Source organism: Spermophilus citellus, assembly GCF_964194105.1.
Source record: "Spermophilus citellus genome assembly, chromosome: 18".
Taxonomy (NCBI): Eukaryota; Metazoa; Chordata; class Mammalia; order Rodentia; family Sciuridae; genus Spermophilus; species Spermophilus citellus.
Window position 1 is genome coordinate 22,886,020 of NC_138200.1, and position 26,147 is coordinate 22,912,166.

At 49.2% G+C, this 26,147-nt stretch overlaps 1 long non-coding RNA gene across 2 annotated transcripts in view; it reads left to right on the forward strand.

The window, feature by feature from the left end:
* Nucleotides 1–26,147, forward strand: part of LOC308637435 — a 150,524-nt gene that overhangs the window by 104,441 nt on the left and 19,936 nt on the right. Inside the window, exon 3 of one of the 2 annotated variants that reach the window (XR_014019594.1) lies at nt 14,308–14,597. The exons of the other annotated variant lie outside the window; for it this stretch is intronic. This is a non-coding gene — a long non-coding RNA (uncharacterized lncRNA). The remainder of the gene's footprint in view (nt 1–14,307; nt 14,598–26,147) is intronic. 2 annotated transcript variants of the gene reach the window in all.

The window sequence follows — 26,147 nt, forward strand, 5'->3', positions numbered from 1 at the left end:
AGTGGGAACATTTTTGGAAATGGTCTTTGCAGACCATTGAGCTAAGGAGTTCAAGATGAGATCATTCTGGAGTTAGGATTGGTCCTAAATTCAATGACTGGTGTCATAAGAGAAAACAAAAAGAGATTTGACATACCTAGAGAAGGTGGCAGTGTGAAGGTGGAGGCAGAGATTGGGGTGATGTTACCCTGAGCCCAGGCCTACCTGCAGCCATCAAGAAGCAGAAGAGGCAGGAAGAGTCCTGCTTTTTAAAGCACTCCTAGAGAGAGTGCAGCCTGGCAAACACCTTATTTTGGACTTCTGGCCTCCAGAATTATGAGAGGATAAATTTCTATTGTTTCAAGTGACCCCATGTGAGGTACTCTGTCTCTGCAGCTCTAGGAAACTGATTTACCATACATCTTCTTTTCAGATGTAGAGTAATAAATATACTAAAGATCAGACAAGTGCTGGTCATAAGGGTGGGACTGTCTAAGCCAAGTGTCCGAGATTTACATCCCCCCAGAAAGCAGAGCCCTAGACAATGGCTTGTGTGCAGGTGATCGATTTGAGGGATGTGGTACCAGGAACAGGAGTGTGCTACTATGAAAGGTGAAGAGGGGAGGAGGGAAATTGTTGTGGCCACTCAGGGCTCTCTCTCCTGTGGACCCTCTGAGGCGCTGAATAGAGTGCAAAGCAGAATTGGTCACCTGAGACAGGAGAAGAGGAAAGAATTTATCTGCTGTTTGCTGGGTGCTCATTGTCCATCCATCAGGAGTTACTTGGGGTGCTAATTCCCTTGAAGCTCCAAAGATGAGCATGCATGAGAATGGCCAGGAGGCATCCTTTCCTGAGCAGAAGTAGAGGGTTCCAGAGCAGAGAATTAGAGATGAGGAGGACTGTGGAGGGAGTAAGGTACTGCCAGCCACTCCTGCCTGCAGCTGGTTTCTTGTCCAACAGTAGAGCAAAAAGACCAGCTGTGACTGGCAAAGGGTAATGTCCACCACAGTAAGGTTGCTGCCACCTCTTGAAGCCTGGACATCTTTTTTTCTTGTTAGTATACATTGAAACCCAAAGGCATGTGGGGTCAACAGAAAATGCCACTGGGACCTAGGGGAAACTGCATAAAATAAAAAACATGGTCTTTTTTTGTGGCATCTATAACATCTTCATTCACTCATTCACTCAGGCATTTGTTAATTCAGCAAATTTTCTTCTAGTGACTTCTACGGGCCAGACTCCAGGCCAATGCAGCAGGACTGAGGCAAACAGCACTCTTCTTTGGTCTACTCTTGGAGAGGTTCATAGTCTGGGAAAATGGGCCCCCCCATTTTTCTACAAAGGAAAAGACATTTAATATTTCTAGCACTGTGGGTCATATAGTCTCCACTGGTGTAGCCTGGAAGCAGCCACAGACCATGTATAAATGAATGGGAGTGGTTGTATTCCAATAAACTTTATTTACCAAACAAGGGACAGGCCAGATTTGGTCCTTGAGCCAGAGCTTGCAGATCTGTGACATACTGACCAGTTTTTGAAGGAAGAGTAGGAATTTGCTGGATGGAAAAGTAGGTGAAAGTCATTCCAGACAGGTAACTGCCTGAGTAAGCACCTTGCATGAGTGATTCGGAAGAAAACTTTACGTAAATTGTGGAGGAAGGAAAGTTGAATGTTCCTAGAAGAAAGTAACATCCACCACTAATAAATTCAAGGCAAGATTTTTTTCAGAAAATAATTTCAGATGAGAAAAACAGGCAATTTTAAAAGTAGAATATACTGGGAGAAGATAGCTCCTTCTTTTTGTGTTGGGAATCTCCTCCCTAGAGCCCTTAGATGGTCTAGATGACCTGCCCAGGGCTGGTGTGGGCAGGACTCTCAGAACTCCGCCTCTGTCTCATAGAACCCACTGTGTGGCCCGGCTCAGCCTCCTGCATGATGGGTCATAGCTATTCAGGCTGGTATTAGCCAGAGCCTTGCTGGGCCCCTGGAACTGGGATGGTCCCGATTCTATGCCACAACAGGACATGTGGGGCCAGTTGGGGGAGCATTTCCTAGAGAGCATCAGCCATGTTGGAAGGGGGAAAGCTGCAGGGTCCAGCTTTCCTGCCAGCTGCAGGGTCTCCAGCCCATGCCTCAGGCCCACTGTGCATGCTTCCTTCACATGTAGGAGCTTGGCACCAGACCAGCAGTTAAGGGCCAGGAGCTCTCCACTGACCCCATGAAGAATATGGTTAGCATTTCCACCATTCATCAGGGAACCAGCTCTGCTAGCCAAGAGGTTTCCGATACCTGGTTCCCTGCCCTTAGCTATGTTCTGGCACCATGGTCTGTGGGGTAGGGAGCTCCTTGTCTTTGAATCGACAGTTCCTGAGTTTTGAATTACAGTTCTCACCATCTACCAAGACCTTCGCCTCTCTACTCTCCGCAAAGCAAAGAAGTTGGTTTGGAGTATGTTCAGGGACAAAATATCTTTGTTTTTCCTCTGTTCTCACACCTCAACCAACACCAACACTAGATGTGTGTAGGATTTTCCCAAAATAATAAAGAAAACAATCAATTCTACAGCAGACACCAGCTGTGTGTCCTCTACTCCAAGTCAGTTCCAACACTGTTGACCTGCAGATAGTGTCCACTTCCAGTCAGGGCTCAGATCCTAAGACTGGTCCCCTCCACTTCAGATGCCAGCTGCAAGCCCCGGGTTATTTTTACCTATGTGTATGATGGACTTTGATTTCTAAAACCCCTTTCTTAGGCTTGATTGATTTGTTTGAGTGAACTCAGGGAAACACTTACTTACATTTACCAGTTTATTAAAAGGGGTATTACAAAGGATATAGATGAAGAGCTATATAAGGTGAGGAATGGGGGAAGGGATGCATAGCTTGTGTGTCCTCTCTGGATGATGCACCACCCTCCAACAACCTCCACATGTTCATCTGTCTGGAAGTTCACTTAACCTTGTCCTTTTGGGTCTTCATGGAGGCTTCATTGAATAGACATGATTGTTAATAGGCTGGGTGGGAAAACTCTGCAAGGCCTATCTGTCCAGCCAATTTCTTGGTCTCGCCATGCAGCATGGGTACAAGACAAGATCCTCTGGGAATGAAGTGGGTAATATGATCTACTGTCAGATAAAGGGAGGCCAGAGAATGTCTTTATGGCCATATACTAGATCTACTGTCAGATAAAGGGAGAACAGAGAATGTCTTTATGGCCAAGCTGGGAGAAGATTAGAATTTCTATGATCTGTCTTAGGGAAGAGAAATTCTAGTTTCTATGGCCTTCCTTCAGGAGGGAGTTATGAACTAGGAACTGTGGATAAAAAAAAAAAGGTGTATATACATCTAAAACCATAGAGGATAAGAATAATGAAAGGGGAAGGTCAGTGTTAATTGCCACAAAAAAAAAAAGTCTTGAAGGCAAGCAAACATCAAACCTCTGTAGCAAGCAACTGTAAACACGTATTTTTGCCCATGCATCAGTGGGTCAGCTGGTAACTCTGCTGACCTGAACCTGGCTTGGCAAGACTCATTGCATGTGGTCACTTGCAGGTTGATTAGTGGTTTCAATGACCTTCTTTCATGTCTGGGCCTGCAGCTAGACCTATGGGACCAACTGGACTCTGCTCCATGTGACTCCTCCTCCAGTAGCTGGGCCAGCCTTGTTCTGCTGGTAAAGACAGAAGAGCCAATGGGAATGACAGCCTGGCCTTGGAAGGACACATCTTTATTTCCATTGCATTCTGCTGGTCAATGCAGATCACAGGGTCAGGCTAGAGAGGTAGGCACCATTTCTTCATAGGAGTCACTATGCAGTCACTATGCAAGAGGTCTGAGGCAGAGAAAATTGTGGACAATTTTGCAGTCACTATACCATAGGTGGGCTTCCCAGCATGGAGCAGAGCCCGAGGACAGACCTGACTCCTACATAAGGCTCTATGGGCACGATGGACAGAACCTTCCCTTTGTCCTCATTCTTCCCAATAGACCTTCCCGCTTGGCCTGCCTGAAAAACCCATCAAGGCACAGCCTTGGCAGGCCCCAGCCTGATGTCAGTCCTAGGAAGCCTTCCTATCTCTTGCCCTGATCAGACCCAAGAGTCTTCTGGAAAAGAGAAGCTGGTGGGAGGTTCAGTCCACTTCCTCACTCTCTCTCCATTCCCTTCCCTGAGGAGTCAACCCCTGTGCTGAGAGCCATAGCTGAGTCCGAATCATGCATGACATTTTTGCCAGAACAGAGTGGTTGAGAGGTGATGCCAGCAAGCCATTGAGATGCTAATGGTTATGTTAAGCTGTGTATATTAGACCCCTGCTGTCCGCCTGGGCCTGCTACTTTGGAATTCTCGCACTACTTTGGAGTTCCGGAGGAGGAATTTCCGGTTGGTGGTTCCTAGAGGAACCGCGTGCGTGGCGTTCGGGAGAGTTCCCCAGGGAGCGTGTGTGGAGTGTGCTGGTGGAGTTCAGAAATAAAGTTTGTTGCTGCTTCAGTGGCTCGTGATTTGTGCCCAGCCAGACTGCGGCACCCCTGGAAGTTTTTTTGATGCCTTAGCTTCCCATCCAGACTACAATAAGTTTTATAAGGCAAATAAGGCTCTGCCACACCTGCCTGGAGAGTCAACTGTTCATGGAGTACTAGGCACGGATGAGTGCTCTATGTATAGTATTTACACTGCACCCCTGGGAAGTCCTCCTCATGATCCCCTTTCTCAAAGGAAAAGGTGAAGCAATATGCTAACATCCCCCAGCTAATAAGTGGCAGAATCCAGGACTTCTGACCATTGAACATGACATAACTTCTGAGCCCCATCCTGCAGATTGGAAGACCAAAACCCTTCTAGTCAAGTGACAAACTCCCTCTTCTCCAGCCTGGGAGTGGTCTGGCAGATGAATGTTAAAGCATTTTTATTTTTTAAAATTTTTCCCTTCAAGTTTCCATCTGTTCACGCAGCAACCAAATTTATGCATGTTCAGGCACCATCTGCGACTACAACCCCGTTTCCAAATCCGAAAGCATTTTTCCTTTTTGTACTTAACATGCACGATGGTGTGGTGGTCCAGAATAAATAACTCATCTTGGATTGCCAGAGTTCCAGGGGCCTCCACAGGAATTTTTCTCAGAGGAAGGGGGAAGGAGGAAAGGATTTTGCTAAACTGGAATTTTGTTTTTCAGACGTGGGCTATTTCTTCTGGCTGACATTTCAGTGGGCTCCCATCTGCTGGCTGCATTTCATGCTGTCTCTTTGTTGTCTCAATTGATAGCAGACGATGCCCACCACTGCGAAGCTTCTGTGTGTGTGTGTGTGTGTGTGTGTGTGTGTGTGTGTGTGTATACACGTACGCACAGGCGTTAACGCGTGCCCACAGACCATACTTCATAACTTTGAAAGCTCTTCTCATTGCTCTTTGCCTTGAGGACCACTGTGATCACAGTCACACAACCTGGTACATGGGAGAGGGTTTCTCTGGCTTGAAAGATGGAAGAAGTGGTGGCTCTGTGGGTTTTAAAACTTCCCGAGTTTTCAGAGTTCTGAGAGGCTGGGAGTGAGGTCTTGACTTTCTTTGATTCAGGACTCAGAGAATCAGTTGTATTTTTGAGTCCAAGAACTGAATTTAAGAGCCTCTTTCTCTTTCCAGTCCTTTCCTGAATTGTATGTTTTCTGACTATACCGTGACTGCGTTAATTTTTCTCATTTTTTTGCTCTTTTCATGTCAATTTCATGGATAATATCTGTCAGCAATGTGACATTCACAGATGGCCTCCTCTAGTTCCTGCAGCTGAACTGCTGGGTTTGCGTGTACCACACTTCTCAGTGGTATGTTCTCCTCATCCTCTCCAGATTTTTACACCCCACCTATCCCTGTCCAATAGGCCACCCTTATCTATACCCCATCTCCGAGAGACAGCACCATGGCATTCCTTGAGAGTCAGTCTGAAGTGATGTGCACTCTATTCTGTGTCTTCCTCACAAGTTGAATCTCCTGCTCCATCATCTGAGTGATCGAAGAAGAGGGAGTTTGTCATTTTACTCGAAGGGTTTTGGTCTTCCAATCTGCAGGATGGGGCTAAGAAGTTATGCCATGTTCAATGGTCAGAACAACGTGGGTTCAGTCCTGGATTCTGCCACTGATATTTAGAGGATCCTGTGATAGAGTCCAGTATGCATGAGGCTTGTCAAACTCACCTTTCTCAGCAAGTTGGGGGCTTATGCTCAGGGAAGGTGTCATGGGGGTGACCCCACTGGTAAGATGGGACCAGGTGATACCTTCACTCAGAGGATATGAGAAGATTAGATATCACTGTCTGTACAAAGAGCTCCACCCAGGGTCCAGCACCCCGTGATCCTCTGTCCTTCATTCATCCTCTGTGTTTTATGGACTGGGGACCAACAGGTGAGAACAGGATGTGAAAAAAGTTAGGTGGATAGTGAAAGTTTAGTATTATGACCTCCTGCAGGGATCAGTCCTAAAGGGGACCTGGGACTCCTGAAGTTAACCAAGGGCCAGGAATTTTTTCCTCAGGTGTTTTTTCTTGTTGACAAACTCAATTATTCAAAATCAGAGCTTTTGGATGATAATAATTATTTACATCATGTTCTAAGACTTCCTAAAAATTATTTAAAAATCTTAATGATATACACAGTGTGGACAAAAGAGAATAGAGAGAAGTTCCCCTAAGTCCCCTTGCTTCATAAAACTGCTCTGCCAATTTGATGCTCCTTCCCACATTCCGTGGTTACTGTGCCTCCTTGTGGTACGTGAGCCGATTTATAGGGTGGGGCCCTTCAGGGAACCGCTGGCGTGTACTGAGTGCCACACTCTGGGCCACACGATCATGTCATCAAGTTTCTATCATACTGCCAGGATGTAGCTCTGGAGGTATTTAGAATGATAGAACTATGACTTTGTGAGGCACGTGGCTTGCCCAAGGGCACATAACAGGCACAGGGCCCCTCAGAGACTCCAGCCTGAGTATTTGGCCTCAGAGGTTACTCAGCTTCCCAGGTGGCAGGGCAGGGGACGCCCAACTCAGATTCAGAAAAGTGAGGTGACTTTCCCTGTAACCAGTTGGTCTGCAAAATTTTGTAGATTCCACCTTAGACATGTCTCCCAAATCTCCCCTTTTAGCCAAAATATTCTTGGCAGGGCTTTCCACTCACCTTCTAAAATCTATATGTTAAAATCCTAATTCCCCCAGGTGATGGCTTTAGGGGGAGAGGCCTTGGGGCCATGATGAGGTCATGGGGGGAGGAGGTTCATGAATGTGATTTATACAGTAATAACGAGGCTCAAGAGAGAGCCCTTGCCCTTTCTGCCACCATTGGTTAGAGTGAAGACAGCTGTGTTGACCAATGGGCTTTCACTTGGTACAGAACCTGCTGGCACCCTGATCTCATACCTCTCCAGCTCCAGAACTGTAAGAAGCAAATTTCTGATGTTTGTAAGTCATCCTGTCTGTGCTATGCTATTTATATCAGCCTGAATGGATTAAGACACCTCTGAATGTGCCCCCTTCCCTGAATCCCCTGAGTCCTGGCATGGCATTCAGGCTCCTCACACATTGAGTAGTAGGGCACAGTGTCTAAGGGTACCAGCTTTGAAAGCAGAAAGACTGGGCTTTGAAGGGGTCCTAGCTCTGAGGCTCTGGGCAGGGCTGTTGTTTTTTGGTCTGAAATATTTCTCTCTTATTCTACCCTGGGAGGCAAAATCCTACTCATCTTTTAAGACCCAGATGTCAGGAGTCACCTCTTTTAGGAAGCCTTCCAGTTCCCTTGGCATTGTATCCTGTGTGCTATGGGCCAAATGCATGGACCACTCAGGTTCCTGTGGACTAGTTCTCTTCCCCCACGTGCTTCCAAGGTTGGAGGCTATGTCTTTGCCCTCTGGAGGGCCCCCAGAGCTGGAAGCAGTAAACTTTGGATGAATGAACTGACCATCATCTTGTAGCAACAGGAGCTTCCCAATGTCCACCCATTTGTCCACATGTTTCTGCAGAGCCCAGCATGCTTTCTACTACCCCTCAGCACAGTGGCCTCCTAGCCCTCTGGCCAGACAGCTCCTCCTGTAGCAGTGGACCCACAAGCATCTTGATGTTCAAACTACCAGCCCAGGCTGTAGGGGGTACAGCTCAGGGAGGAAGGTCAAGACATACATTTTCTCTTAATTAGAAACTAATGAGCCATGGTCCCCCAGCTGGTCAGTGTTGTCAGGGCCATGTCCTGGCAGCTGGAGGCTCAGCCTGTGGCTGTCTGTGCAGAGCTTCTGGGGGAGGTGGGGCATGCCGGCTGAGTGCCTGTCTAGCCTCCACTCTCTATGAAGGCCCATCTGCAAGTTCCCCAGCAGAGCCATCTGGTGGGGTCTCTGCAACCTGAGAAGAGCAGAGCAAAGTCCTAGGGTGGGACACAGGCTGCTCTGCTTTCCCTTGACTGATTCTCACTCCCTCTGGGCCTCTTCCTTTGAGTTCCTCACCTGGGGCCCTCTTCCTTTAAGTCTCTATAGAGTCAGGCCTTTGTAATGAGGGTTCAATTATGTCCTTTAGTGTGGTGGCCTCCCTACAGGATCCTCAGTGCTTGGACAGGTGACAGTGCTCAGAAGGCCATCTTTTGGCCAAACTTCCATCCTTTCTGAACCCTGGCAATAGATATAGTTCCTGGTGATTCTCCCTGCCACTAGAATAATGGGGGAGAATTATTTTCACTCAACTCAAGGTCAGGCACATACTTCGTCATCTGCAGGGACCCATCTCTTTCAGAGTGAGCATGCTCAAACTCCTTAGAGCTGTGACAGCATAGATGATGTCTTGGCCCGCCCACTTTTGCTTGGATGTGTCACCTTTCATCTCTGAGTCTCTGTTTTCCCATTCACAAACTAGGGACAATAACAACACCACCTAAGTTGTTGTAGGAAAGAAACCACAAAGCCATAATGCTAAATGGAGAAAGGCTGCATGAGCTGTCCAGCACTGTTCTAGCAGTGAGAGGTCAGTTGGCACCCATAGCATGAAGCACCCATAGATAGCATGGAGCAGGGGTGAGGTAGTGCTGACTGCTTTTGCTGGTGGGATTGATGTACTGGGGGAGGGGACAGATGCTCAACAAATGGACCCAGACACATTTAAACAAGTCAGTCTATGTCCAAATGGAGTTTTGAGGGTCCAGAGAACTAATGCTTGGGCATTTCATTCTGTCCCAGGGAAGCAGAGGGCACAGGGGAGTAGGGAGCAGGAAGTAAGCTTTCTCTAGGTGTTCTCTAGGTGCTACCAGATTTTAAACAGGTTTTTGTCATCTTCCTGGTGGATGCCATCTGGATTCTTAAGGGCTGGGGTAGGGGGACGATGATAAGTTCTAGACATTGCTGGGCATGGAGATAGGGACCTGGCTGCCCTTCCATTGCCTGACAGGAATGTCAGAAAGGGGTCTCTGCACAGGGGCCTTCATCTTCTCCCACTCTGCCATCATCTCACAGGTGAGGGATATAGACACAGAATCCTAGACAAGAGAATTCTTGCAAGTTTGTCCTACAAGACCCCTAAGAAAACTAGGTCTATGTCTCTCAAGATTATTGAGAGGGAAATGTCAAGAGATCTGGATTTTAGATCTGGGGAACTTGGACTGATCCCTTCTCCTTATTAGGCCTCAGTTTCCCCCGAGAAGGATGAGAGAGTTGAGCCACATGGTTGCTAAGAGCTCTTTCATCTGGGACATGCTTATGTTCATAAAAAAAATCAGCATTTTAAAAAAGAAGAAACACGATAAACCCTCGTCAGTCATCATTTTCCAAGTTTTCTGTGTATTTTTTCATCAGAAGACAAAATGTGATTAGACCATATGTTGGGCTAATTGTTCCCCAAAGAGAATTTAAACATTTGAATATGCTTGCAAAGTGAAGGAGCAGTGGGGTGTGTGTGTGTGTGGGGATTTTTCCCTAGAGACATGCTGGGAGGGCATCCCTTTGCCTTCTGGTGCCACAGGCTCTGCCTTGGGCAGCAGGAGGCCCAGTATGGGGGCAAGCTTTCCCTGGAGTCGAAATGTATGAAAGATGGAGGTTGGTGGGGTCCATGGTTCCAGCATCCATTCAATCCCTCATTCACTCTGCAGATATTAATGCAGCACTTAGCCCAAGGCTGGCACTGGGTGCTGGGGACCCAGTGGTCAGGAGGTTAGCTGAAGTCCTTGCCTTTGCAGAACCTGTGGTCCAGCTGGAGAGCTGGGCCAGACATTCGGGAATAGAAGTTCCATTTGACAAGAGTTGAGGTGGGAGGGGTCAATGGGAGACTGGGGGAAGCCAGCCAGAATCAGGGAAAGCTGACACCCCTGCGGAGTCCTAGGGTCAGGGAAGAAACCACAAAGCCATAATGCAAAATGGAGAAAGGCTGCAGGAGCTGACCAGCACTGTTCTAGCAGTGAGTGGTCAGTTGGCACCCATAGCATGAAGCACCAACAATGTGCTACACTGGAGCAGGGGTGAGGTGGTGCTCTTCTCATTGTCTGAGGGGCGACAGGCAATTAGGAAGAGGGAGCAAACATTTCTGGAAAAGGGGTGGCATGCTCCAGGGCAGGAGCAGCACGACCCATTGGGGGGGGTCCTGCAGGAGATCATCGTGTCCTGCTGAGAGAGCACCAGGAAGAATTATAAAATGGGGCAGGAGGGGTGGGTGTGGGTCTGGCTACCAGTGGCCTGGGTAAACACGTTGTCTTGGTCCTGTAAGCATCGAGGAAGGACTGAGAAGTATGGCGCAGGGTGATGACATGATAGGGGTTTGCGCCCTCCCCTGATGAGCACCTGTCAGGTCACCTGAGGATGTAGACCCCTCCAGGTCAGTCCCAGGGAGGGCTTTCAGCTGGTTTCCTCAGGCCAGGGCACACTTCAGACCCTCTGGTTGTATAAATAGAGACCAGAATATGGCAGGAGCTGACAGGTGCTCTTGGGGGGCACCTGGCCCCTGAAGACCAAGCTACAGTCTTAGATCATCTAACTCTCTGGGCAAACTCAGGCATAGAGAGGAGTTAAGGGTGGAGAATTGTTGCCCTTACCTAGTGAGGTGGCAGCATAGGTGGGATCAAACTCATGCACATGGGCCCTGGTTTACTCTGTCCACCCTTCTCCAAGCACTGATCAGTGACCAGCACCCTCTGATGTGTTGTGGCTGCTGTGAGCAGCTGTAAGGGAGGGTCCTGAGAAAGGAGAGCACTTCCATTTCTGGTCCAGAATAAAGAAAACGGACATAGGTGACAGGGACTTGCCCAACAAGGTGGGAAGTGGCAGAGACAAGAGGCAGGCAAATACCCAGTCCAGCTGACCACAGCATGGGTGGGGACCAGCGAGTCCAGGAGGAAGGGGCTCCAGGTGATGTAAGACCCTGGAGAAAAAGAGATCAAATAGTACAGTCAGCGTAATTCAGAAATAAGGAGAGGTTGGGGACGGCTCAGGGGCCTGCCTGCCAGCCTGGGCTGTCTCCCTCCCACCCTCCCTCTGTTAATGCTGTCCCACTACCCCTCGGCGGCTGAGATGAAGGAGGGCCGACAGATGCACTCAAATATGGTTTGGTTCAAAGAATGAGCTTAATTAGGCATTTAAGCCTGTGGTTGTGAGTCCAAAGTTTTCTCTCTTCTTGGCATCTGATACAGGAATGTTATTGAGGATGGTGTAGAGAGGGGTATTCAGACAGTTGGAAAGCAATAAAGCAGATGGTCCCATTGTTAAATGTGACCTTTCCCTCCCACCTTGTGGATAGGGGCAGAGGGTCCATTCTTTGGGCCCTGGTAGGGCTCACGCAGGTGCCTCTTTGTGCAGAGTATGGGGCTGCAGCCAGCCCTGGACTCAAGGCAGAGGGATCAACCAGGCTTTCCAGAAGGGTCTGTGCCACTGTGTGATGGGGCGTCTGGATCCATGGTCAGGCAGTGGAGATCCCTTCAGTGGCCTGTGCATCACACACAGACTGCAGCATCCTGACCTGTTCCTTGCACAGGCAAGAGGCTGTGACCAGATCCATCTTCTGGCTACTGCTACAGGACCCGGAGGAGGCTGTGCAGCTTGTTATGCTCAGAAATGTGGGGCTCACAGCCGGGCATTTGCTCCTGGGCTTATGGCTGAGCTCCCCAAGATTCTCAGAGAATCCCAGGGAGGACGGGGGCACCATTCATTGGGGCTCCTTTGGGATTTGTGTGACACTGGCTCCCCTTTGGCTTTGGACCTCCGTTTCCTTCTCTTCCTGTCACTGTGCTGGCCCCTTCCTGTCTCTCTTCCTGGTTTTTCTGCCTTCACTTCCATCACTCCTGGCCGTGTCATTGCCTCCACTCTCTCTGCCCTCCCCACGTCTCCTGCCTGGTCTGCCTCTCTGCTCTTCTCCAGTGGGAGTGTCAGGCCTATCTCTCCTTCCTCAGGCCTGGGGTCCAGGCGTCCCCTCCTCTTCCCTCCCCCACTCATTCCCTCCTCCCCCCCCCCCACCATGGCCCCTTGCACTCCTATCTGGCAGCAGGTGTGTCCACAGGTCTCCAACCTCTGTTCCCATGTCTGCTTCCAGCCCTGGGCTCACTTAGAATGTCCCCTCCCACCCCTGTGCCTGTCCAAATCTGTGCATCCTGAGGCCTTCTTCTTGCTTCCTGGTATCCATCTGGCGGGGTCATCGGCAAGGGCTGCTCAGGGTGGGGTGGGATGCACCTTCCCAGTGGCTCCTGCCTCACCTTCCATGTGCAGAGCAGACGCAGATGATCCAAGTCAGTTCCTAGCACAAAGTCAGTTCTTCCCAAAGAAGCACTTGGGTGCCATGGTTGAACTCATACCCCTCCCTCATGCACAAACCAACCCCAGTGGGCCCCAGGAAGCAAGAATTAAACACTGCGGGACCCCAGAGCTGGAGGAACTCCCATGGAACTGCTGGCGATCAGTTCCCTGCCTCCACTGAAAGGGAGCATGTGGGGAGTGAGCCTTGTTTCCCCAGGTGTGGATCCCTCAGCTGTAGCTCCCTGACTTACCCGGTCCTGCTCAGGGGAGTCACACATCACTAACAAGTTGCTCCTGCTGCTGCAGCCTACCAGGGAGAGCTGCACAGGCAGAGGAAGCCCCAGCCTGTCCCTGGACCCCTTGACTGGGGCTCACAACTGAAACCACCTTAGCTTTTCTGCACTTTTCCTATGGGGTCTTTGCACGAATGGTGTGACACTCTTGAGTTTCAGCTGCTTGAAAGAGGGCAGCTGTCTCTCTCTGAGGCACCTACAAGGGCCCTCGCAGGGTGGTGTGGGCAGCACAGAGCACCCCGGCTGTTGTGAGTGGGAGTGCCGTGATGTGCTCTCTGATCTAAATAAGACTCATCTAGCTGTTTTGTAACACAGTGGCGACAGACAGGAGATCTGTTTATTTACACAGCCTCTCCAAGATGGTAGAATGCTGCTGTTGGTGTGGCTGAACTTTGCCAAGATCCCTGTTAGCCTTGCTGACATGGGGCCACTGCTCCAGAGAAGGGGAAACAGATCCAAGGAAGCTGGCTTGGGCTGGAAGAGTCTCCCCAGCCTGCAGCTTGGGGCAGAGGGACTGCCCAAGTGTCCCCAGGCTGTGTTCTCTCATCAGGACAACTCACATCCCCAGTGCCACCTACCTGTGCCGGCTGTGGCCTGGTGCCCCACAGAGCCTTGGCATAAATTGGAATGTGTGGCTCACTGGCTGCTTCTTGGGGATAGTGGGCCTGGACAGGAAGGTGACGCTGCCTCTTACCTGCCAGCTCTGCCATGAACTGGAGCTCTGACCTTCATCACATGACAGAAGGACTCTGGCCTGGAGTGGGCAGGGGTCAGGCCCGCAGGCTTGGAGAGCTGGGTTGGATAGGGTGGTGACGGCTGTGCCGGGGTGCATCCTCTTTTTCTGGAATTTGGCTGAGGAGTAGCTAGGAGCGCAGGGCAGTTCAGAGGAAGAGTAGGCAGGGCTGCAGTTCCTCAGTCTGTCACTGCAAAACAGTCCTCCCTTGGATGTCACTGGGCTTTTGAGGGATCTCTGGGGGGTCACTGCATGGGCAGAAGAAGAAGGGGAGCAGGCCATCATGGTTAGTGGGTGGAGACTCATTTGTTCCCTCCTAATACCCAAAGCTGAGGACCCTGTAGAGGGGGCAGGTGTACAACTGGCAAGGGGGGGTGGGGGGGCGGGGGCTGCTCTGTATCCTGCCTCTGTGCTCACCCCCTGTTGGGCCTTGGCCAACTTTCTTAACTGTCCTGGCCTCCTTATGACCCAGGAGAAGCCAATAATCACCTCGTAAGTGAAATCCTTCACTTAGCCTGGCGCCTGGGTACAGGAAACCCTCACAGAACGGCTGCCATTTCTGTTATTCATATTCTCACTGACAGGTCCCCTTGGGCAGAGTGCATCTGTGACTGGTCTACAGCAGCTCTCATTCGGAGACCGGACGTCTGCTCCAGTCCATCTCTGCTCTTGGCAGGAAAGTACGGAGGCTGTCTTACAGCTTAATGGGCGTAAGTGAGGTCCATGAAGACTTCCTGATGGGCGGCCCTCTGTGGAAGATCCTCTCTGGAGGTCTTTGGAGGCAAAAGTGATGGCGGTGGGAAGAAAGGCCAGGATGACCAAGGTGCCCCCCCCCAACACCAAGCGTCCCTACAGGTCCTCCCGGAGTGGGGAGGTGAGTGAGGCTCAGGTTGTGGATTGGCAGCTCCCTGGAGCACCCTCTCCCGAGGCGGAGGCAGGAGGATGTTTGAGGAAGGCAGACTCCTGTTTGGCCCTGGCTGAATGTGCCTTCATGCTTTAGTTGCTGGCCGAGCTGGTGGGTGGGGGGAGGATTTTGGAGGTTCTGTCTCTGTCAGGAGGAGGAGGACAAGGAGGAGGAGGGCAGGGTTGATGAGTTGGGAGACCCACACAATGTGTCTTCTGCATCAGGAGAGCTGAGTCAGCCTGTGGGGACAGGCGCCCAGCCAGCAGGGATCTGTATTCTGGCCACACAGCCCTTAGGCACTTCATCCGAGGATTTTTGATTTAATCTATTTTATCATGCAGGATGGGAGGGATAATGGAAGGAGAAGGCTTGGACAGCTCCCTTGAGCTCTGTGCTCAGGATAATCAGTGACATGGCTGGAAGACCCTCAGGATGAGTCAGCACAAAGGGGGCAGGGAATGGCTCAGTTGCTACATGACCACAGTACAGCATGGGCTCCAGTTTGCTCTGCTGCCTTGCATTCTGGGCCATCTGGGAGCTTAATGGGCATGGGGCTTTTCCTTGGGAAAATCCAACCAGAGTGGTTGAGTGACCAGTGCAGGGTCACACAGCCTTAGGCAGAGGAGAGATACCAACCTAAAGAGACGGGGAGCTGCTCCCTTTCTCTCTTCCAGGGTTCTCTCTGTGTGTGTGATGAATATGAATCATAGAAGAGACTCAGAAAGAGCAGCACCCTGCCTCCTGTTTCTGTCTCCCAATGTGAGAAGCACGTTTCTCCACCTACTCTCTGTCATCCCCAGAGACAGGGTTTGGTGTGTGGGAGGTGCACGTATGTGGACTCTGTCTGTGACATGGCTTTGCTGTTATTGTCTCCTGCTGGTGACAGCAGCCCAGGCCAGAAGATATGGATTTCTGCCCGCTCCTGTGTCCAGAGGCCAGGCTGACTGCCAGGACTGTTTTATGGGGTAATGTTGCTGTTGTGGGGAAGGCAAGGGAGGCTCTGGTCCATCCCCTGCTGAACCCTTGTGCCAACTGGGAGCTCCTTGAGGGCAGAGATGGTGTGGCTCATCTTAATCCTACGGCGGAGCAGTCAGCACACAGCAGACCCTATCCCCACCAGGCCATCTGCTTGGCATATACCTTTCCCATGCCCACTGTGGTCCTCTCTCCTAAGGGCCTTCTCTGGGACAGGAGCAGAATGGGCTTGGCTGGAGTCAGTGCACCTAGGAGCCAGGGCTGGGTTGTGTATCATGCCCAGCCTGCTCACTGCCTGAGGCCTATTCTACCCCATCTCTATTACATCCTCAGTGGCAACCTCCTCATTGTCACACAGTTCTGGATGCTGGCCCTTTTCTGGCAGCTGTCCCCTGCCTGAGTGAATGCTTCCCAGGATCACCTGGCAAGCAACATGCTTGCATCCAGGTCCTTTCATCAGGGTCTGGGGAGCTGGCTGAATGCGGGGGGGGGGGGGGGGGGGTGAAAATTGGATGCCATTTTGAAAGGCATTATGAAAGCCCTGCCCTCTGGGGTCAGTGATGATGTCCCCCGAATGTTAGATCCTCCTCAGCCTTGTAGGCCCTCCCTTATCTGGGACATGATCTGATGACAGTTCAGCACAAATGCATTGCAATTTTCTTGGCCATTCCCAGAAACTCTGGTGCTTGGCTTCAACTCATCCCTCCTTTCCTCTCTCTCTGTTTTTTTTTTTGGTGATATTGTGGATTGAACTGAGGGATGCTTTGCCATTGAGGTTCAACCCCAGCCCTTTTCAAATTTTGAGACAGGATCTTGCTAAGTTGCCAAAGGTCTTGCTAAATTTCTGAGGCTGGCCTCAAACTTGCAATCCTCCTGAGTTGCTGGGATAAACAGGAATGTGCTACCACACTTGGTCCACTAGTGCTTTTTTTTTTTTTTTTTTTTTTTAAAGAGGGAGTGAGAGAGGAGAGAGAGAGAGAGAGAGAGAGAGAGAGAGAGAGAGAGAGAGAGAGAGAGAGAGAGAGAGAGAGAGAGAGAGAGAAGAGAGAGAGAGAGAGAGAATTTTTAATATTTATTTTTTTTTAGTTCTCGGCGGACACAACATCTTTGTTTGTCTGTGGTGCTGAGGATCGAACCCGGGCCGCACGCATGCCAGGCGAGCGCGCTACCGCTTGAGCCACATCCCCAGCCCCACTAGTGCTTTTTGAGGGTTCTAGAAACCCAGTGTATTTTGGGAAGAACACAAGAATTTTTTTTTTCTTAGAAGACTCCCCAAGGAGTCTCCCATCACTGTGAATCTCATTGTGCTGCCTCAATCTGGTAGAATTCTGAGGGGTGAGTCATATCACTATTGGCAGGTGACATACCAGCCATTTCATTGTCCTGACGGATGGGCTCTGATACAATAAAGACGCGGTACCTCAGGCCTAGAGATCAATAGTTGAGGAAAAGCAATTCTTAAAAACAAAACAGTAATTGCAAATGCACTTTCAATTAGATTGACTAAGCAGATGTCAATACCCATGTGGGGAGAGGGATTGTACATCTTGGTGTCTTCCAGCAAGAGCTCTTCCACGGGAGGCCTGCCCTGTCCTCAGCCTCTGGGACCAGCTTGGAAAACAGCCACAAGCCCTGGGGAGCTGGACAAGGCCAAAGCTCAGCTTCCTAAATATAGAATTATTAGTGTCATCCTAAAAAAACAATAGGACCCAGCAAAGGAGCTGATCTGTGTTCACCTTTCTTGCCTTTTTCCCTCTCACATTCTTTCTTTCCCTTCTTTGTAAGAGTAAAGAAATAAAGGATCATAACACTAACTCCTGGGAAGGTTGAGTCTTTGGTATCACATGATGGAGTTGTGTCTGGGCAATGGGCTTGGGATCTTCCTTCTGAAGGGTTCGCTGGGCTCTTCAGTGCTTCATCTCACCCAACAGCTTGGCTGATTGTTATGGATTCATGCATGGTATGGATGAGTCTTCTCCTTTAGAGAGACTCTATGTCTGGCAGTCCTCCTGGATGTGAACCTTAAGAAGCTTGGACAAAGAGCCAAATTTCTGCTGTCTGACACCCAGGTACTGGGGCCAGTAGCACTCAGATGAATGTAGGCAGGTGGTGCACAGGACTGGGGAGAAGGGGTCCTCTTTGACAGAGAGCTCACAGGCCTCTGAAGCCTGCTTCTGTTTCTCCTCTTCCCTCAGATCCCTGCCTGCTCCCATGTTCATGTCCGGGTCTGTCCACCAAGACATTGCTGGAAACCTCATAGCCAGAGGTTTTGGCAAACAAGTGTTCACTTGTTCACTTGTACCTTGTACCTGGCACAGTGTCTTGTGTATAGGAAGTGATCCGTAAATACTGTTGAGTTAGGAAACCAGGCAGGTGGACACTTCCTACGCTCCTTTTGGATATGCCGAATGTCATTCCTGTAGTTTCTCCATGTTTTAGTCAGCCTTTTCACTGCTGTGACTAAAAGGACCCAGCCAGAACAACCCTAGAGGAGGAAAAATATACTTGGGGGGCTCATGGTTTAGGATTCTCAATCCATAGACAGCAGACTCTCTTCCTCGGGGCTCAAACTGAGGCAGGACAGCATAGCAGAAGAGTATGGCAGAGGGAAGCAGCTCCCGTGGTGATCAGGAAGCAGAGAGAGAGGTCTCCACTTGCCAGATACAAATATACACCCCAAAGCCGCGCCTCGATTCCCACCTCTCCAGCTGCACCCTACCACTTCAGTTACCACTCAGTAGTTATTCACTTATTGGGTCAAGACTCTCACAACCCAATCATTTCTCCTCTGAACCTTCTTTTTTTTTTTTTTTTTTAAAGAGAGAGTGATAGAGGAGAGAGAGAGAGAGAATTTTTCATATTTATTTTTTAGTTCTCGGCGGACACAACATCCCTGTTGGCACGCGGTGCTGAGGATCGAACCCGGGCCGCACGCATGCCAGGCGAGCGTGCTACCGCTTGAGCCACATCCCCAACCCGTCTCTGAACCTTCTTGATTGTCTCACACATGAGCTCTTGGGGGACACCTCACATCCTAACCGTAGCACTTTCCCTCTTTATTAAGAGAGTTTTTCCTCCTCTGAGCAAAAGTGCAATCTCGACAAATGGCCTAGAGGTCTGCATGGGACATATATAAGGATACAGCCCACTGAGGGTCAGCAGCCAGTGTAGATCTTCCTGAGCCTGTCAAGGAAAGCGGTGCATAATTAAATATCATTAAATGGACTCAGACACATCCAACTTCATTACCACAAGCGCTTGTTGAACTTGAGTAATTGCTGGAACTTGGCAAGAGAAGGCATTCCCAGGGGAGAAGAGAGAAGGGGGTACCCTGGGAGGCCTGGTGTTCTGGCCTGGCCAGGTTGGACTGCATGCCCTCCTTGTGGATAGGAGTGGGCTCTAAACAGGTCCTAAGCAAGGTTGGTGCCTGCACATGTGCTTTGTCCCAGTGGTCCAGCAGCAGGTTTGTAAGGATTCCTGCTAAAGGGCTGAGGAAGGATTTGAACTCAGGCCTCGCAGACTCCTAAGCCCTCCACCTTACAAGACTGCCATGGCTCTCAGATGGAGAGGGCCAGAACAGTGGCTGAGATAGCAGCAGATCGCAGTAGTGTACCAACCCCCTAGCTTTTCAGACAGTGTGAGTTTGGCCGGGCCACTCTGGAGGGTGAAAGCAGGGGACCCTGCTGTCCTGAGGGAAATGGCTGGACCCCAGGCTACCATGTGGGGCCAGGGCCAGGCAGGGAGGATGGCAAGGAGAGGCAGTCTAGTGGACAGGCCTTGCATTGATGGAGCAGCCGGCATGTTGCTATTTGATAAGGCATGAGTGGGAAACTGGATTTAAACTCATGAATATCTCCCTCACTGAGGCCTCCAATTGGCGGTTTGAGATTCAACCCTGGGGTGAAGCAAGTTCTTGTTCGGATTTCTCTTAAAATGCAGATCTTCCAGGGTGTCTGTGGAATGTATGGTGGCGTCTTATCTCTCCCTCCAGAGTCTGTCCCCAGGACTGACACTGGCCTTTCATCTCTGCTCCAGGGTGCCCAGGGCCTAGCTGCTCCAGGATGTTTGTTGAATGAATGAGTGATTGGCACATTCTGGGCAGGTAAGACCCGGTTCCTGGGGTCTAGGAGGGAGGAGGGTGCTGATAGCAGACTCCCTGCCTTCACCACACTCCTTTGGGCTGATAGAGTCCAGTTTTTAGCCCTCACCCCTCTGAAGGAGGGAAAAGGTGTGTTGAAATGACAAATACCTCTGTATGTGGTGTCCTCTTCAACTCCCAGGTGGTTTTTGATAATTTCCATTCCTTCCTCATTTCTAGGAGAAATGAGCAGAGGAATGCCAGGTCCCCTCCAGGGAAGGGCACACACTCATGCAGACAGGCTGGCACAGAGCAGAGACATAGCTAGGGTAGGTCAGCTTGCAGCAGCATTAAAGTAAAATGCTGATAGTCAAGGGCAAAGAAATAAATTTACAAGTTGCGTGAAATATGGGATCACAGTTTTAGTGGTCAGACTGTGAGATACAAGGAGATATAGCCATAGGGTCAAAGATCCCCTCCCTGGCCTCATTTCCCCATCTGCCAACTGTTCAGCCCACCCTAGACCTGCTTCCCTGCCCCTAGGGGAAGAAAGGGGGAAAGGCCAGACTAGGGGCCCTCTGGCTATGCTGTAGGGTTTGCTGGTTTCTGGCCAGTCCTTGCCCCTCTGGCTGTCCTGGCCAGGCTCCTCCTTGTAGGGCCTCCCTGATGTGGGACAGGAATTTCCTGATCTCTCATCAGCTTCAGGTGGATGCAACACTTACCCACTTTTGTATCTAGTGTGCTCAGACTCCTGAACGCAGCTTCTTACTGGTACTTGCCTGTTTACTGCATTGAAGTGGCTGGAAATCAATGAGTTTGTGAAATCTTGCAGAAAGGCTGAGAGAAAAGTAGGGAGAGAAACGAAGGAGACAGAGTCCTGTGGACTGAAGGGAATACTTACCCTCCTGGGCTGTTCCAGAAACCCCTGCAGCCCAGCCTAGGAGCTGTGCTAGCCCTCAGTAGATTCCCCCCTTGCTCTCGCTAGGGCAGGGTCTGGATTCCTAGATGCCACCCTGGTGGCTGGAATCTAGAGGGCTCAAGGTTCCAGCTGCAGGGACAAAGAGGTTAAGGGGCAGAGTGCACTCCTTCCAAGTCTGAGGCAGGGACCTGTGTGAGTGGGGAGGGAGGTGGAAGATGTGCAAATTGGGTCCAAGAAAGTTCTTCTGGCTTCTGAAAAGGCTGTTTCTCCAGGAGGGTCTCTCCAAGGGTCTACACCTTTTATACTGGGGTTTGGGATTGTGTGTGTGTGTGTGTGTGTGTGTGTGTGTGTGTGTGTGTATGAGAGAGAGAGAGAGAGAGAGAGAGAGAGAGAGAGAGAGAGAGAGGAAAGAGAGAGAGAGAAACAGTGAGCACATGTGTGTGTGTCCCTGTGTGTGTCTGTGCATGTGTTCTTACTGTAAGGATCCGGCGAATCGTTGGAGAAAGAGACCACAAGAGACCAGCTTCATGCAACGGGCAGGAGGGAGTTTATTGAAGAGGATCCTAATTCAGCACGCTGAGGCTCAAGGCTCACTCAGGAAGGGAGAGTGGCCCAGAGCCCAGAGCAGAGGTCGAGCAGAGCTTAAGTACACTTTTTGGGGAGGGGGGGTGGGCTTTGCATACATCAGAACAAATCATCATGAGGCGCGGGAAAATTGAACAACAACTCTGAGACGTGATTAGCACATTCATTGGCGGGAACAGGTCGGGCGGGGGTGATTGGTCACTTCTAAGCAAGGTACACATTCAAACTGATTGGTTTGGGCCCTGTGACAAACTGCATAGGGCCCTAGGCTAAATGGCCAGTAGGGCGTTGTTTTAACTATCTCAGGAATTTCAGGTTCTGGGTATAACAGAGGAACTTAATAATACCTAACTTTTACATTTTAATTCAAGCTTTCCAGCTTAGAAACTTTACCCTTTCATTACACCTGTGTCTCTGGGCATGCTCACACCCATGTGTAAGCACGTGTATTCTCACATCTGTGAGCATCTATATGCATGCAAGCCTACCTGTGTAGGTTTTGTATATTCCCGTGTGTGCGCATTCCTGTGGAAGCCCTTTCTTTTTGAAGTGCTGGAGATTGAACCCAGGACCTCTCTTTCTACCATTTAGTCAAATCCCTAGCCTCTGTGTGCATCCTTACGTGTGTTTATGCCTGTGTGTTTTTCTGTGAATCCTGTTCCCTGAAATCTGAACACAGCTGCCCTCTCTTCAGGAAGTTGTCTTTCCTGCACCCTCCTCCCCTTGCTAATTTATCTTTTCCCCACCAACTCTAATCCAATATGGGAATGCATTTTCTGTCTCCATGGGAAGCTGACTTTGCCTGAAGAAGCAAGTTGTTTGTTGTGAGGAAGGTCTGAAAGGCCAGAGGGGGAGGGGGAGGGGAGAAGCATCTTTGCTTCCGGGATTTCCAGGTTCAAGTCAGTCTCTCAACCCACTTCACCTTTCTGATCTTTTGTTTTGTCATCTATAAAAATGGGGATTCAAGTATCATTGTAATCAGATTCATATGCTGATAAGGAAGGTAGTAGAGTTAAGCCATAGCACCTTGTTAAGCACAGGGCAGAGTTTCTGGAAATGCTCCTTTTGATTCCTTCTGCTGCAGCACACTGAATGTGTGTTCTGGTAGGAGTGCTGGGAGGAATAAATTTTGAGTTGCATTTTCTAGTTGCACCTGAAGTCCGAGACAAAAGTAGGAATAGACTCACATTCTGGGGGAAGAACATGCCACATGACTTTGTTTTATTATCTGTATGAACAGCAGATAATACTCACAATTAGTAATAATAACAGCTGCAACAGCAGCTAACATAGTGCCTCCTGTGTGTCAGCCTCTGAGTTATTTGCATTACTGTAATCCATTATTTCTCATCGTCCTGGTAACAACCCCATGAGTTTGGCTGTTACTACTCCATTTTATAAATGAGAAAACGGAGCTATATGTCGGTTCATATGATTACATCATTTATAAGATGAAATCAAGAGCGAGTGTGTGGCTTGTCAGGAGAGCAGGGGATTGCAGTCTTAATTTTCAGGGTAGTATTTGTGAAATACAGGTCATTTTCTTGAATTCTCGCCAGGTGCTGTTGTATTTTTTTTTTTAGCCCAGGTATTTTCCAGGTCTCTGCAGTGCCCCACAAAGCATTCTTTTTTTTTTTTTTTTTTTTTTTTTTTTTGCCCAGGTTCAGGATTGCCCACACCCACCAGGCAGACCCAGACTCCAGGGAAAGGGCCATTGTTCTGCCTAGCAGGGGGGCTCCATTAATCCTGTTTAGCTGCTTGCCAGGCAGGGCAGCTCCCAGACCACCAGGGAAGCCCATTATGGCTGGAGACTCCATTCATTCATCACCGCTTCTTCCCTCCTAGACCCAGATTAGTGACATTGCCTCTGACAGCTCCAAACACGCTAATGTCATTACTGCCAAGCCCAGGAGTGCCCCTAGAGTTAAGGAGCTGCTGGTGCTTTGATTATAAGCACAGGTTTTTTTTTTTTTTTTTTCAGAGGGTGTATAATGTTGCCATTTGAAATCACATTAGGTTGCAACTTGAGAGGTTGTCAGGCTGGCTGTATTTGGTAATAAAGATGGGAATGGAATTTCTGATTTGTCCCAAGCTTTTCTCGGGAGCTTTTTATGGGATGAGGGGGTCAGGTCATGGGTAGAACCCAACCCAGTTCCCTGTCGATGGAGGGTCCCAGAGTTCCTAGGGCTGGGGAACCTATGAAATCTGTTCATTTTCTTGTGCACACTCAGCCCACAGGCTGCCCCTGGCTTCTGGGTTTTCACCCCTGGGTCATTTTCTAAATTGGGCTGCTGCTCCCTCTGCTCAGGGGATGACTTCTGGGAGGTGTTTGTTTTTGACCTGAGATGGCTTCAGAAGGCTGCCTGGTGAGCTGGTGCTTCGTAATTAGTCCAGGAACACTGTGTTTGAATTCGATTCTAATTGCATTTTGTGGCCGGAATCTCCCTTTCCTCTTTCTCACTGAGTCTCTTTCTCCTATTTTCCTTGAGACATTTGGTTCCCCCCCCTCCCCTGTCAGGTCTGGCCACCTGAGTTCATCTGTCTGCTCTCTCTGTCCTACCCTGTCCCCATGTGATCTCCCAACTTTCCCTCTCATTTCCTGTCTTTCCTCCTGCCCCATGCTCTTCCATTTGAATTATTCATTTAAGGAACACTCACACAGCTCTAATATTAACCCATGTCATTAAAAACAAAACAAAACAAAAACAGCAGAATGCTGTCTTTATTTTGCAGTTTCGAAAACTGAGACAAAGAAAGGTAAGTGACTTCCTTCAGGTCATTGCAGGAAATGAGTGGCAAAGCTGGGATTTGAAAATCTAAGCTCTCTTCCTTTGTATCTCTCAGAAGAAAGGAAGGAAGGAAGGAAGGAAGGAAGGAAGGAAGGAAGGAAGGAAGGAAGGAAGGAAGGAAGGAAGGAAGGAAGGAAGGAAACAGGAAAAACTAAATAAAATCAAAGGAAAGTCTGACTATCTAGATTCTTAGTCACTGATCCTTTCTGCTGGTGCTTGTCCCTGGGGACTTGCAGTGAGGGTAGCAGGACTCTGCCAGTCCCCTCTATACCAAGTTAGCCTTGAGCATCAGAATCTGGGGTTCAAAATTCCCTTTGTAATTTTGGGTGGTTTTGGGGGCCAGGAGCAGGTGGCAACCTGAGAAGCCTCTTTTTCCTGCCAGGCTTCTAGTAAATCCTCTGAGAAAGTTGAAGATCCTGCCTACCTTCCAGTGTAGATCTTCTCAGGCCCCACCCAGTGGGGGACATGTCCATCACCTTTCCCCTAGCAGAGTAAGACTCCGGAAGACTTAATCCTTGATATACCATGTTGCTGACATTGGACGTCATTAAAGTCACTCCTAAACTTCTGGATTGAGAGGGTAAACCTGGCAGGGCTCCACCCTGTTCAGTAAAAAGGGTAGGAACTATGAATTTTATTTAAAAATAAAAAAAACTAAGGCCTAGAGAGTTACAGCAATTTGTTCAAAGAAATCTTGCTGTACAGTGCTGGGGCCATTTTAATCTAGGCTTGTCTGACTCCAATTCTGTGTGTGTTTCACTTAGCCACCTATCAAGTGTGACTGTGACATTGGCTAATAGTAGATTAACTGCTGTAACAAATAATTTCCAAATTCCTGAGGCTTAAAATAAGTTTGCTTAGACTAACCTGACTATTACTGGTCAAGTGGCTTTCCCAGATGGCTGTCCTTCAAGCAGTGACTTAGGGACCCAGGTTCCTTCTACTTTGTGGCTCTGCAATCACCTTGGGCCTCAGGTTTGTTTGGTGGATTCTGTATATCTCCCTAGAAGACCCGGAAAGAGTGGAGGGTATTAATGAACTGGAGGCTGTCAGTTCTACCATATTCCATTGGCTGGAATTCAGACACTAATGGAAAATTAATTTTGTGTTCAGGAGGGTAAGAGCAATAGTTTGGTAAACAACCAAATAGTCTCTCCCATACAAGATTCCATGGGTTCTGCAGCTTGATGCTGTATAACTTCTTCGTGGCCACCATCTGTTAAGAAGATTATATTATTTGTTCACAATCTTTCCTTCCCTCCCCACCCTTGCCAAGGGTCATTAGGGGCACCATATTCCTTCCTGCCTCCCTAACTTTGGTCTCAGCCAGGTGACTTGCCGTAGCTAATGGAATGTGAGCAGATATAGGCATATCCAATCTGAGGCTTCCAAGGTACACTCTTGAACAATTGCCTTGGACTTTGAGAAAAGTATTTTCTAGATAGCAGCTGCTCCTCTTTTTTTAATATTTATTTTTTAGGTGTAGATGGACACAACACAATGCCTTTATTTTTATGTGGTGCTGAGGATTGAACCCGGGTACCACGCGTGCTAGGGGAGTGCTCTACTGCTGAGCCACAGTCCCAGCCCGAGCAGCTGCTCCTTCAACCTGAGTCCTGGAAGAAAAGACAGGTAAATGGACTTGACCTTGATCAACAGTCTAGAGTGGAGATGTGTTGGTCAATCAGCAAAACTGTTAGAGAGATATAAATGCCTGCTGTTGTAGCTGCTGCTACTTTGGAGTTGTTCGTCACACAGCATTATGGTGGCACTAGCTAACCTAGCTAACCTACCTCCATAATAGAGTTGTGACCACAGATACTTGGTATACACTGCTCTTTCATGTTTCCATCTGTCATTGCCCCTTCTTAAAGGCCTTTTTTTAAATGACATCTTCAGAGCCAGGCTAAGAGTACACCTTTCACAGAACTGCTCTTAATGCTCAGAAGAGGCAGAGGCTGCTAGTACTTCAGTTCTAATTGGATCCACATTTTGCCTTAATGACCCTGCATCGCTCCACTTACTAGATAGTGCAGCTTTTGAAAGCGGATGCTGCATTTACTTCCTCTTTCTTCTAGTTACTATTCCTGTTTCCCACATGCAGTAGATGGTCACACAATGTTTGCTAAACTGGATTGACTTGAATATCTGTCCTCTTATAATGGGAGGCCCAT